Raw genomic sequence first — 15624 nt, forward strand, 5'->3', positions numbered from 1 at the left:
CAGGATGGTCTCGATCTCCTGACCTCGTGATCCGCCCGTCTCGGCCTCCCAAAGTGCTGGGATTACAGGCTTGAGCCACCGCGCCTGGCCCACCTTCATATTTTGACATAAGTACAAAGAAGTGCTACCCTAACCCTCAAAGGAAAGCAATTACCTTTCCCTCCTAGCCTAGGGACCAAAAGAATCACCAACCAGCATTCTGTCAGGCATTTAGCCACAATATATAAGCAGGAAGCACAATGATGGCAGGCACTCTGCCATTACTCGTGTGAACAGGTGATTGTTTAGGTGTCACTCTTACGGGAAACACAAATATGAGAATGGAACAAAATATGGAACGAAAATAAATATGGAACCAGTTATCCAAAATGTTACTTCCACTCACCTAGGATATTCTCCACAACTGCAGTAAATGCTCTTCCCCTTTTTTAGAATAAAACTTTCCCAGAGATAGTCCCATGCACTTCGCTGGGGCTCTTCAAGGTAGTGTTACCTAGTGTTTAGATGCACACATATCAGAATTCAAATTCTGTCTCTGCCACTGTGTGACTCTAGCAATCTGAACCTCATTTTCCTTATCTGTAAATCAGGGATACTAGAAAATATCTCATAAGTGTTTTTTTGGTAATTAAAGAGATAATTTATGTAACATGCTTAATATATTGTATTACTAAATGTTAGCTTTTATTTTAATAGCTGAAGCATAGTCATCTACTAACACAGTATGTGTTTGATAATGTTGGCTTACAAAACCCCAGCTTTGATCGTGTTGATTGAGTGGATAAATGAATAATAATTGTGTATCTGACTTGTTTATATCTATAGCATGTAATGAATACATTGTCCTTCACTTAGTAGGACACAGGTGGCCCTCTACCAGGAAGATTCATTAATGGAATTGTCTCCTGAGTGGCAATTCAATTGGGCTAAGCCATCACATTCCTTGATGTGTTTGGCTACAAGTCATATATATTGGAGAGTTAGTGTTAGTTGGGATCAGGGCTTTACTACTCAGTCTTGGCACATTGTTTTCTGGCTTTGGAATGAACCTACTCATACAGGGAAAGAACCCACAACCTTGGCCTTATCTCCATTCGCCCTGGAGCATGAAAAATCTGCTGATTGACTGCCTGCTGACCACTTGGCTCATCTTTGGGAACAGGAAAGCCAACTTTGAGAAAAATAGTGGCTGGGAGCCTGATCCCTTGCTACTGTCAGGTCTTGGCCACAACCCCTGCCGCTCAGAGACAAAGGTGATTGATATTGCCAAGTGTTTTGCAAATATTATAAATCTTTTAAATGAAAAGAGTTGATTGATAAATGACATGTTGTCCTTTTCACACTAAGCATGCATGCTGGCTGTCTGCTGGTAACAGATTTGTCTACTGTAAATATAACCTGGTTGTTCACATCTCCCTGCCTTTCTCAGATAACCACACTGATGGTGCAGCATAGAAAGAACCATACCAGAAGTTGGGGAACATGGGCTTTCATTCTGGATCAGCCACACACTGTATATATAGTTTTGAGTAAGGGGGAAGAAACCAGCATTGTTGAATGTCTTCCAAATACAAGTCTCTGGGTAAGATACTGGATATAAATGTAACCTCTTTAAATCTTCCCAACAACCTTGGAAGGCAAGTGTAGTGATCCCCGTTTTATATATGAAGAAGGTGAATCTCAGAGAGACTATATAACTTGCCCAAGATTACTGACCTTAATAAGTAGCAGAATCAAGAAATTAACTTAGTTCTGCTCATTCTAAAGCCGTTGCTATTTCTACCATACCATGTTGCCTCTGAAACTCAGTTGCCTCATCTGTAAAATGAAAGAGGTGAACTATTTGGGCATCTACCTTTTTTCAGTAAAGGACTGCATTAGAGCAAAACCCAATGTCTTGAGGACCACAGTCTTTTCTTCTTCTTTTTTTTCTTAAAAATTTTTTCTTTAATAATATGCCCATGGCTTATGTAGAAGTGTTGCAAGATCTTCCACTGAGATAGTAATTTGTTTCAATGTGTTTCCCTCCTCCTCTCTCTTCCCACCCCCAATTTCAAGCAATGAGCAGGGTTGTGCTTCTTTGCCTCACAGGATATTTGTGGCAGGATGGACAGCAGAAGCCACTTAAAATCAGAGAATTTTCTTAGTTTTTTTTTTTTTTTTTTTTTTTAACCTAAGCTCCTTGATATTATTATGATAAGTGTGCCAGGGGATGAGGAAGGAGAAAGCAGTGTCTTTGAGGTCAACAGAGGCAGGAAAGATTTCTCCAGAGAAGAAAAAGAATGGTGTTTTCTGTGCAGGAACCTGAGCATAGCTTCTTGGCAGAGCCTCAGGGAAGCGGCAGCTCCACTGAGGAGTCTGGCTGTCCTCTGAGTCCAGAGAAACTGGGTCCCAAGCCCAGAGTTTGCGGCCTTAGAAAAGATTCCTGGGCCTCCATGTGGCATGGAAGGAGAGAGCACACAGGCTTGAAGCGTGACTACAGATGACTGTGATGAGCTAGAGATGACACTCTCTTTCTCCATCTGTCAGCACCAAGAACATTTCTTTGATTTTTATGCAGCCTTAATGACTAAAACTAAATTTCTCCCCTGTTGGACAGTACGAGAACTTGTATCAGATTTTATATTGATTTAAAATAATAAACGAATGTGATATTTCCTTCCACCAGAGTTTGCAGCCTGAATCACACCTGTTCTGCAATATTGGATATGACTCAAACTTGAGTCAGGTGCATATGGAAGCTTTACTGAAGCCAGTCTTCCTTCTGTTGATAATCTCTCATAAGGTCCCTTTTTCAAGGTTTAATTTTAAAGGAATTAAATATGAGCTACTCAAAATTCTATATTAAATTAGACTCAGCTTCCAGTAGAATTGCTAATTGATCCAAGTCTATTTAACAATATAATTGCTAGTAGTCAGTCATGAAGCAATCATTCAGAAAAGGGTTATGATGTGCTGAACCACTAGTTCATACTTAAGTTACAATATACATCTCGGAATCTTAGTTACTTCTGAGGAGAAGGTAGAGCAACGAGATCAGGGAGGAGCACGAAGGGACATGGGTGGTTGTGGGTCAAGTTCAAAAGTCTAAATCTTAAACGGGTGGTGGGAGTATCAGTCTTTGCTTTATTATATATAATTCATAACTTACACATACACAACGAATACTCTTTTGCATGTCTCAAATATTATAGTAAAATATGTTTTCATGCTGCAAACCTCTAGCAAGAAAGATCTAGGTCACAATCCTAATATATATCCCCAGAAGATTTGCTTTTCTACTCTGCCAGAAGACTGATTTACATCTTCTCGTCACCCCTCAAACTTGTCACCCCCTTAACACACACATACACACATGCACACACATACACACATGCACACACACACACACACACTCAACTGTGGCCCCGTCTTGAACTTTATTGAGGAAATAAGCACAATGATTATGTTCTAATCACTAAATCTACCAAGTGGCTTGCATCTGACCTTTACTTTCTTCCTTCTCTTCTGCTACAATAGAAAAATTATAGCAGTCCCTCCACTGATCTGAATCCTATCTCCTCCAGTACACAAAGATGTTTCTCCCGTATCAGCTTGTGGGTGCTGTAGTATCTCTCCTTCAATAAACAACCACAAACAGCCTCTTGGGACCTAGGGTCCCCTCAGCTAATTCTTTTTCCTGTACAGCAAAATTCTTTACAAAAATCTGAACATCCTGATAGCCTACATTTTCTCATTTCTTAGCTTTCTCCTCAGCCTACTTGGCTGCATATCTACACTCAAACCACTGATGTTGAGAGCACAAAAGTCCCCCATATTGCAAATCCAGCCGTCACTTTTCTGCTTGCTACTTTCATGAGCTGTCAGCATGTTATTCAATATAGTTCAGTGCTCCTTCTAAAACACTCCACTTCCGTGGTTTTCCACCCACCTCAACTGCTACCTTCTTCACTCACACTTCTGACACCTTCTCTGGCAAATCCTAACTATTGGACTGACCAGGACACTTTCTCTGACTTTACCTCTAACCTGTCCCTTTTGCTCCAAATTCATGTATACTGATGCTTTCTTGACATCTCCATCTGAATATGTAATTTACCTCTCAAATTTTACATGTCTAAAACAGAACTCCTGCTTTCCCTCTAATCTTATCCAATCTTTTCCTTCTCAATGAGTAGCACCACCTTCTACAGCTTCAATCACTCAAAAAGAAAATCTAGGAACCACACTTCATTCATCTCATAACTTCCCCTTTCATGTTCAAATTCTCAAGCCCTGGCAACTCTACTCAAAAGAATGCCACAAGCTTATCACCTCTGCTCTATTTCTATCACTACCATCCTAATTCAACCATCATTGTATTTTGTTTTAGCTACTGCCATAACCTCCTAACTAATCCATTGCTTCCACTTTTACATTTTCACAAACTACCCTCAAAATGACAGTCAGAGATACTTTTAAGCAGAAATCAGAGCACATCTGCCTGGCATGATTAACCCCTAATCATTGCAGAGCCTACTTCACCTTGATGTCCAGGTATTACGTGAAATGTCATCTCTTAAGAGAATACATACTTCACCATGCTATGTAAAGTCATAAACACACAGAAGCACATAAACACACATATACCTATTTATTTTTTACCATTTTTAAAACTAGTTAGCATACAATGCTGGTACATAGTAAAAGTTTATAAACTTTTTTTTTTGTTTTCTTTTGAGATGGAGTCTCGCTCTGTCACCCAGGCTGGAGTGCTATATCTGTTCACTGCAACCTTTGCCTCCCAGGTTCAAGCGACTCTGCTGCATCAGCCTCCTAAGTAGCTGGGATTACAGGCACACACCACCACGCCTGGCTAATTTTTGTATTTTTTTTTAGTAGAGACGAGGTTCCACCATGTTGGTTAGGCTTGTCTCGAACTCCTGACCTTGTGATCTGCCTGCCTTAGCCTCCCAAAGTGCTGGGATTACAGGCATGAGCCACACTGCATCCAGTCAAACTTTATGTATTTATTTTTTATCCAGTCACTAATATGACTTTCCTCATCAACTCTAAGATTTTTAAAAAATAAGTTCTCTTGAATTTTCTATTAAACAATTGTATTTTCTGGATATAATGTTAATGTTGTCTTCTCCTTTATACTTGTTTTATGTTTTATTTGCCTTGTATTATTGGATTGGACAGAATATCCAAAGCAATGTTGAATGTCAATGATCATAGTAAACAGCAGCCTTATTGTTCTGACTCTAATGGAAGTAGCTTCAATATAACATTAGCTGTGGTGACTTTTCTATTTGGGAGTTCCATGCAAATTCTACTTTTTCTGCTCATATATTTAATACTCTAATATCCTTGATTTAGTTATAAATTCCTCTAATATTCAGTCATGGCTTAAGTTAATTTCTACTCCCTGTTGTACCAGCTTATATTCTAAGAAATATCCTATTCCTTAAAATGACTTCTGCAGATAACTAAACTCATCTGTATTCTTTTCATTTTTGTAGTATCAGTGTCAGCAAATAATCTGATTTTCATATTCTTAAGAGAGATAAATGAGTGCAGAGGAATATTTATGGTACCAAGTGACCTGGAGACTTTATAAGTGGTAGAGATTGTAATGTTGGTATTTCCAAAGAGTTTATTTTCCTAATTCTTCCAAGCTGGATCAAGGGAGCAAGCAGTACCCAAACAGCCAATCCTCACTCAGCTCATCAGAAGAAAAACCCAAGCCACCTCCAATCTACCCTTTCCACCAGTGATTTTTGGTACCCCTACTTGTTGCTGCAAATTCCTGGCTTCTCAGTTCTTCTAACTCAGGAGTATCAGTTACATAATTCTTCTTTAACTACACTTCCTCAGTAAGATATTAAAATGTTCCTCAAACTCAATGGTCACATAATTTAATTTCCTCCCTTTCCCTATTCTAAACTAACCATTTCCAGCAGCCATATCCAGTTATATTTCTAAGTAAACCAGCTTCCAAAAACATAGCTACATGACTGAATCTCACTGTATGCACTGAGGTCTTGATATTGGTAACTTTAGATTATTAATTTAGATTAAAACTTTGATAGCAATATAAACTCATATAGGCTGTTTTAAGAAAGTTTATATCACAAAATGTAACCATTTTAACTGCATCCCGGGTCTTCTATATCAACACCCCAACATGTCTTTGCATTTAATAGGATGCCCTCCATTACCTACAAGTCCCCTTTGTTATCCATCTCAAATTTAGAAAACATCCTCTCATCTTCTGGGCCTGCCGACCTTTCAGGCAGCAATCCTTACTTCATCATACACGAAATGTACTGTACTGCAATTATTCATCTTTCCCGCACTTATCAGAGTCACAGAACCATTTTCTTTCTTTCTCTTTTTCTTTTCTTTTTTTTTTTTTTTGAGACGGAGTCTCGCTCTGTCGCCCAGGCTGGAGTGCAGTGGCCGGATCTCAGCTCACTGCAAGCTCCGCCTCCCGGGTTCACGCCATTCTCCTGCCTCAGCCTCCGGAGTAGCTGGGATTACAGGCGCCCGCCACCTCGCCCGGCTAGTTTTTTGTATTTTTTGGTAGAGACGGGGTTTCACCATGTTAGCCAGGATGGTCTCGATCTGCTGACCTCGTGATCCGCCCGTCTCGGCCTCCCAAAGTGCTGGGATTACAGGCTTGAGCCACCGCGCCCGGCCTTTTTTTGTATCTTTAAGTTCTGGGATACATGTGCTGAATATGCAGGTTCGGTACATAGGTATACATGTGCCATGGTGGTTTGCTGCTCTTATCACCCCATCATCTAGGTTTTAAGCCCTGCATGCATTAGGTATTTGTCCTAATGCTATCCCTCCCCTTTCCCCCCACCCCCCAACAGGCCACGGTGTGTGATGTTCCCCTCCCTGTGTCCATGTGTTCTCATTGTTCAACTCCCACTTGTAAGTTGAGAACATGTGGTGTTTGGTTTTCTGTTCCTGTGTTAGTTTGCTGAGGATGATGATTTCCAGCTTCAACAATGTCCCTGCAAAGGACAGGAACTCATTCTTTTTATGGCTGCACAGTATTCCATGACATGTATGTGCCACCTTTGCTTTATCCAGTCTATCATTAATGGGCATTTGGGTTGGTTCCAAGTCTTTGCTATTGTGAATAGTGCTGCAATAAGCATATGTGTGCATGTGTCTTTATAATAGAATGATGTATAATCCTTTGGGTGTATACCCAGTAATGGGATTGCTGGGTCAAATGGTATTTCTGGTTCCAGATCCTTGAGGAATTGCCACACTGTCTTCCACAATGGTTGAACCAATTTACACTCCCAGCAACAGTGTAAAAGTCATTTGGCTTTTTAAAAATTTCATTCTACTGCCATCCAGGACCTCATTTTGGGTGCTTTTTATCTGAAAATGGATTGTAAAGATGTCAGGCAGATGTCATTAGTCCCCAAAATCAATGTGGTTTTGCTAATAGAGGCAAGTCTAATTATCAGTACTAAACTTTACGAGGATTTTTTTTTTTTTGAGATTTATTGATTCTGTTTATCTCTATATTTAGCTACTAGAAAAAAGGCAGTGGCAGTGATGGTAGCCACCACACCAAAGATAACTGGAAAAATACGGTCTGCTAAATTCAAAGAGAAAGTAGAAGCAGATTAACAATGACCAAGGTATATACATGTAATATAAATAAGTAGGCAGACAACAGTTAGATAGGTGATAGATTAGATAGATAGATAGGTAGATAGATAGATAAGATAGATAGATAGATAGATAGATAGATAGATAGATAGATAGATAGATAGATAGATAGATATTGGTCTACACCTAGATCCCCTCCCTCTCCTACTTGTGGCCATCTAAAGACAATTTCTTATATTCTCTTTTCCTTCTGACACTCTCAACCTTGTCTTGGTAAATCTGCCGTTTTTCCTTTATACTCATAAACCTTACACTTACTTCCTTTCCACTTAGATTTCTCTACATTACATCTATCTACTTGGGATCCCAAATGATTTTCTATATTTTATCCAGAAGATTTCTTAAAGTTGAGAATAGGTAGCTAGAGAGTTCTAGCAAACTGGATCTACATTTGGATGACTAGAACAAATGGAAGGCTTTTCTAAGGTTCAGAAATCGTTATTGGCTAAACAGTCTTGGTCTTGAGGCATAATTGATCCTAGTATCAGCATGGTGGGCTGAGGGAGGTAAGCAGACAGTGTACAGAGTAGAGGATAAGAGGACCAAGCTTGCTTTTGGGTTGACCTCATGTGTAGTCATATGATAATGAAGCCTCAAAGTCTAAGACAACTTGGATTCAGTTTCCTCATAGGCTAATGTGAATATACAGAAGGCCTACTCTTTTAGGTGGAGTAATGGGATTGGTATTGCCCAGGCATTGATGGCACATAAGGAGCATCTTAACCCTAAAAGAGGTGGGGGGAAAGTGAATTTCAAATTGAAACAGGACCCTAGCCAGTGCCTCTAGGTAGTAGACAGAGTTTAGCCCACTAGGAAGTGAGGGTTGGCAAGTACTGGGCTGTTGTTTGGCCAAAACCAGTCATCAGAGTCCAGGGCACATAGCTTCAGGCCCAGCAGGTCCTGTAATATGAGTCAGAATTGGGGCACGAGTCCCATCACACAACAGGCTTACCAGGAGCAATTGTGGAAAGGGTATCAGCCAATTATCCCATGGGTCCACTTCCAGGATCTCACATGAGATCTACAACAACAATCAGCAGGTGAATTTCAAACCTCAGCTTCAATGGAAAACTCAGAAAGTAGATAGAACACAGGCAGCTACAGATAGGGGTAGAATGGAACATATCTAGAGAGTTAGAGCCTTCTGGGCTGGTCCATTTTTTTTTTTTGAGATGGAGCCTCACTCTGTCGCCTAGGCTGGAGTGCAGTGGCCGGATCTCAGCTCACTGCAAGCTCCACCTCCTAGCAATTCTCCTGCCTCAGCCTCCCGAGTGGCTGGGACTACAGGCGCCCGCCACCGCGCCCGGCTAATTTTTTGTATTTTTTAGTAGAGACGGGATTTCACCGTGTTAGCCAGGATGGTCTCGATCTCCTGACCTCGTGATCCGCCCGTCTCAGCCTCCCAAAGTGCTGGGATTACAGGCGTGAGCCACCGCGCCCGGCCTGGTTCATATTTTAATATTTTAACCTCATTTATGGAGATAAACAATGCCTGCATAATTAATTTTCCTGGTTGGTTTGATAAATACTTTTCAATTAATTTTTCGTTCACTTCTTCCTTATTTTCTTTGTTGATCTCTTCACATATATGTTTCATCAGTCATAATATGGGTATTTAGTCACTTCTATCTTATAAATTCTTCTGAGTATTAAAATGACAAAATGTCAAAAGGTGTCTCACATTTAGCATAATATTGGATGCATACCTCTCCATATGGTGATTATCATAAATACTAATACCAATGTCTGTTCCACACAGATTGTAAATACCAGCTGTCAACTTAGTAAGTCTGTACCAGGCTTCTTGCCAAGTTGACCATTCACTCAGTTTTAATTTTGATACCTTTTTGATACATAGGTCTAATGGCTATTTTTATTAGATTAATTTTATTTAAAGAGTTGTCTGGTTTATCATCCATTGCTTTAGAATTTGCTAGTTACTAAATATAGAATTTCATGTTTTTCAATACTAACTCCCTAATATTTAAACGATTTGCTGATATTCTAGAGAAAAATTAACATCTTTTTAAAAGCTATAAATTTGATATTTAATAGTAAATTCAATTTAGTTTAGTTTTAGAATCTGGAGAATGGTAATATCTGTTTACTGGCAGCTTTCTTTAGAATGAACTTCTTTAGCCTCTGATTTTTTTTTTAAGTTCAAATTTTGACTGGTGTGTTTCACGGAAAAAAATGCACATGCCAATGCTTATTTTTCATAGTAAAATTCATTGATTTATAGTTGTCCATTTATATAAACTTCATGTTCTGGGGTTTCAAATTCGTTTAAGGAAACAAGAGTATATTCTAGGAAAGGAAGGTAAAGTATTTCATAATTTATGAGGTACATACTGGGAAGGAACATACCAAGCTAAAACAAATGCTTTCCTATGAAAAGAAAAAGTATCAGGTGAATTATAACAGAATTGTTTGTTTATAAATCCAATTATTAAAAACCTGAAATGAATTACAATTTAAACTATAACTACCTTACAGTTAAAAATGGTATTCACTGCAGTATCTTGTCTATATCCACCAGGGTAGTGCCTGTGGTTGGATGATTGGTGCAGTTTACAACTGGAGTGGTGGAGTAGACGTTCACATTATCCTCTATGGGACTAGTACCCATGCCCAGAATAGTGCAGTGCACAATGTGTACAGCTGTACTCAGTGGCCCTAAATATGGCAGTCACACTCATAATTAGTGGCGATCCTAAATTCCTGTGGCATCCAAATTGTTCATTCCACAAAAAGAAAAAACAAGTACAAATATTTATGGAGTGCCTTCTGTGCACCATTAAAATTACTACAATGCCTAAGAAAGAATTCCTACCCAAAAGGAGCACAGAGGGAAAGCCGGACAGATGAACAGTAAAATAGAATGTGATACAAGAATTCAGTTAGGGAAATGCACAAGGTACAATAGGGCAAAAGAAAGGGGGCATGTAATACAACCTGGGACTTCAGAAAAGAGTTACTAAAAAATATGTCACATGGGCTCAGCAATGAGGAGGAACAGAAGTTTGAAAAAAAAAAAAAAACCAGGCATTTCTAGAGATGGAAACATCCTAGGTAAAGTCATAGGGGCAGGAGATATCAGGGTATATGGCAGGTGACATAACCAGCTCGATACTATTTAAGCATAGAACATAAGGGCAAGAGTAAAGAAACATGAGACCAGAATTAAGGCAGGTGGGTGAGATACGAAAAGAGTCAGAAAATCCAAATTATGAGCTACTGCAATAGTCCAGATTAGAGATGCTGAATGCTGAAGCTAGGATCGAGATGGCAGGAGTGAAATGCAGGGGATAGACTGGATAAATATTTATCATTCATTCATTCCTCTGACATTTGTTGGGTTTTAAGGACTAAGTTCAATATGCCTCTGAGTTTATCAACCAACTCCCTGACCACATGGCAGATGCAGTCACGTAAGGGAGATGCATGGGAGGCAACTTGAGGATTAAATGTCTGACAGAATTGGCAAATAAGCAAGTGAAAGCCAGGCAGGTCAACTTCTAGGTTTTTGATGGGCAGCTGCTAGATGTAGCCCATTCTGTAAAACTGGTATTACTGTGGAAGGAGAGGATGATGATGAAATCAGGAATGGGTACACAGAACTCGAAACACTCAAACCATGACATTCAAAGAGTAATTTCAGCATTTAATTGTGCCAAGAATATTTTTAAAATACATAAATCACACATACTGTGATGGTTAATTTTAGGTGTCAACTTGACTGGCTTAAGGGATATCCAGGTAGCTGGTAAAGTATTATTTCTGGGTGTGTCTGTGAGGATATTTCCAGAAGAGATGAACATTTGAGCATTCTATTAAACAATCTTATTTTCTGTGAGGATATTTCCAGAAGAGATGAGCATTTGAATTAGTAGACTGAGTCAAGAAGATGGCCCTTACCAACGTGGGCGGGTATCATCCAATCTGTCCAGAGCCTGAACAATAAGGCAGAGGGAAGGTGAATTCTCTCTCTTTAGGAGCTGGGACACCCATCATCTCTTGCCCTTGGACATCAGACCTCCAGGTTCTCCAGCCTTCAGACTCTGGAGTTTGCCGCAGGAGCAGCCCACGAGGTTCACAGGTCATTTGTCCTCACACAGCTTCCTTAGTTCTCCATCTTGCAGACAACATATCATGGGACTTGTTGGCCTCCATAATCATACGAGTCAGTTCCTATAATAAATCCCTTCTTACATATCTCTCTCTATATAGGTTCTTTGTCTCTGGAGAACCCGATCATACTACATATACATAAACACATAAAACTACAATGAGATTTCTGCTAAAGGAAAAATCTGCTCGATAGAGTTCTTGTTTATGAATGGATGCAGTTCTTCAGAACTGAATTGTGCGTGCAGTATTTCATTTGTCTCCACTGATGTTTATGGCAATAAAAAGATGTTTAATTTAAAATGACAAATTTATAATTTAAAGCAATAAAAAAAATACACAAGGACTCCTGGCTCCTTGGCAAGATTGGACTGCAGCCTCACAGTGTGAGGCACCAGGAAAGAATTTGTTCTTGTGTGTAGGCTGGACCCAGACCAGTAGGCGATTGCATCTGGGCAAGATCTGTGAATGAATTGACATTTTTCTATTCCAAAAAAAAACTGTTCTCCAAAAAGTAATTTTTGTTATTTTACTTTCAGCTGTTTTCAAGGATAATGTTCAGATTTTTTGAATTCAGAAATTCACTTGAGGTATTTAACAGATCATTCGGTTTCTTTCCAGTCTAATTTTCCTAATAAGCAGCATTTTAACCTACTTTCTTTAAGAAAAGAGAAATAACTTCAAGGGGAAAGAAAGTACAGAGTAAGCTGATACAAACAGTCCAGAGAGTTCTTCACAATTTGAAAAGTATCTAAGAATGAAATTTTATATTTTGATGGTAAAAAAGCTAGTTCCAAAAATAATTATGCCTTAATATTACACAAATTCATACAACCATATGAAAAATATAGATTATCAAGAATATTCTTCACAAACATTTCTTCACAGCAAAATCAACCACAATTAACATACTCATCATATGTACGGCTTTTGCCAAATTGGAGCAGCAATCTGTTTAAAAGGAGAAAAAAAGCACTGAATATAAGTCCTTGTTTCTAATCTGAAAATAAGAGATTTGACCTAATGATCTCGAAGGTAACTGCTAATTTAAAAAGTGTACTATTCTAGATTAGTATTTTGAGATTAATCTTTCTAAACTAAACTTTCTAAACTTTGTAAATTATTAACAGTAATTTGCTCTATGTAAAACGTTAAGACATTTTGAAGATTTATTTATACTTAAAATGTTCTATTTTTAATCATGCAAGATTGATATGTTATAAAAAGTTTCAGGATGTTAAATGCCAGAGTGTATTTATTCATTCATCCCTTGTGCATCCCATGCACACCATCATATTGAGCCATTTATTTATTCATTCATTGGTTTAAATATTTATTGAGCATATGCTGCATATCCAGCACTTAAAAGGCACTAATGAAAGGGAATCAGAAGGCACATTTTCTGCACTTTTCCCTTAGAACCTAGTTGGACGGGAAATTGTTGGCTGTTTTTGTTTTTGTTTTTGTTTTAGACAAAGTCTCCCTCTGTGACCCAGGCTGGAGTATAGTGTCATGATCTCAGCTCACTGCCACCTCCACTTCCTGGGTTCAAACGATACTCCTGCCTCAGCCTCCTGAGTAACTGGGATTACAGGCACATGCCACCACGCGCAGGTAAGTTTTATATTTTTAGTACAGATGGGGTTTCACCATGTTGGCCAGGCTGGTCTTGAACTCCCGGCCTCAAGTGATCTGCCTGCCTTGGCCTCCCAAAGTGCTAAGATTACAGGTGTGAGCCACCATGCCCAGCCTGGACAGGAAATTCTTGAATGGTCCTTACCATGCACAGCAATAGTCTAAGCACTCATCATACAAAAGAAAATGGAAATTTTACCATGCAAAATATTACTGTGTCTTTGTCCATAATTTCAGGAAAATACAAGTGAAGGAGTGAATTAAAATAATTGAATGATGTGACTTGTCAGGGATTTGCTGTCAAGAGCATCTCACAGGGAAGCCGGTAGTGTGGATGGATAAAAAGGAAGTGGTGATCTGGGAACTGAAAACCCCAACATAGAGGCTTCAGGGAGGCTGGCTTTTGCAAGGTCTGGGAAAGAGGTATCCATTGTCCTGTTCTCTCACTTGTCTCTATTTTGTATCTGTCTAACTTTCATCTATTAGAAGAATCATTTAAAAACATTATTATATTTATTATGAACAGCAGACATTATTTGTTTTGACTTTTTATAAAATGCACTGTGGTAACTGCCTGTAAAATAGTTTTTATTTTATATGTCAATGGCCTTTGCATGAGAGTCCTTGTCTGACTTTCCAGCTATTATTCCATGAACATTTTCTATTGTCAACTTTTAAATGTTAGGAAAACAAAAAACAAAAAACAAAAAACTGGTGGCTTGGGATTCAAGCCTAGTTATTCCATTTTCTGTTAACCAGCAAGTCACTCCCATACTGCCACCTAGTGGACCATGGCAGCAGCTTCCACGATTGACAGAAATTGCTAATTCAAGTAAATTCAAATTTAGGATTCTTCAAAATTTCTGCTTTTGCATTAGTTGCTTGGAATACTCAAATCATCTTAACATAAAAATGATATCACGAGTGGCTGTTAGGTTTCCAGCTTGCTCATAAAACCATTGATCCCACAATGTACTTTGTTTTATTTTGTTTTTTTGAGACAGTCTCACTCACTCTGTCACCCAGACTGGGGTGCAGTGGTGCGATCTTGGCTCACTGCAACTTCGCCTCCCGAGTTCAAGTGATTCTCCTGTCTCAGCCTCCGAATAGCTGGAATTACAGGCGTGTGTCACCACACCCAGCTACCACAATGTACTTTGAATGAACACTTTCCATGTATGCTGACCCATCTGTAGTCACAGCTCCACGGAGACATCTCTTGTCATCTCACATGTACCTTCTGCTCTTACTCGTCCTACAATCTATGAGAAAATGCCTGATTCCCAGCCTTCCACTCCAGCCTTGAGGCCTCGACCTGTACTCTGGCTTGGCCAGAAAAAGAACTTTCTTAGGGTCCATCTCTTTCTCTCTCAGCCTGCTGCTGCTTCCTGAAGCTGTGGCTCAACCAAGAGCCAGATTCTGCCTCTGTCCCTGTCCCAATTCTGGACCAGCCTCCACCCCACCCTTGCCTGGCCCCTTTGGATGCCTCGCTCCAGCCTTGCCTCGCTGATGGCTCAGTTAAACCCTCACTAATGAGTTCCCATAGTGATTTTCACCCTGTGGCTGGATCAGGCCCTCACAGCTCCTCTTGACCAGAGAGGTAGCTTTCTTCTCTGCTTATTCCTCCTTTCCAAATATTTTTAAATGTATGATGAATTAGTACTGTGGTTGCCTGATCCTAGGGGAAAAGGGACATGGTAGCTTAAGGAGTTTCTCATTCTTCTGGTTTTCTGTGATGACCTCTGTCCTTGATTTGAGGTCTGAATATATGTAGAATATGTCTAGCTAAAAGGAGCCTACCTTATAGTCTAGATTTTTTTTTTTTTTCCAATTTTATATAAAGGTGTCAAATATGTAATGGTTATATATGTAGTTTGGCCAGGCAGTGTTTCAGACCCTAGATATAAGATGCTGTTCTCATGGAACTGACGTTCTATTGGGGAAATGAGAGACAACAAGTTAGCACATATATAACATATAATAATACTTTAGATGATGAAAAATGTCTTGAATGAGAAAGACAAGGTAAGAGGACAATGAGTCCTGGGAATTGTATGTGTCGGTGGGGATGTTTTACACAGTTTTTTAGGGAGCACCTCTGGATTAGTTGTTTATGGCTGCATAAAAAATTATCCAGAGGTTTAGCTGCTTAAAATAACAAACATTTATTACGTTGCC

This window comes from Colobus angolensis, unplaced genomic scaffold (genome assembly GCF_000951035.1).
Source record: "Colobus angolensis palliatus isolate OR3802 unplaced genomic scaffold, Cang.pa_1.0 Scaffold322, whole genome shotgun sequence".
NCBI lineage: Eukaryota > Metazoa > Chordata > Mammalia > Primates > Cercopithecidae > Colobus > Colobus angolensis.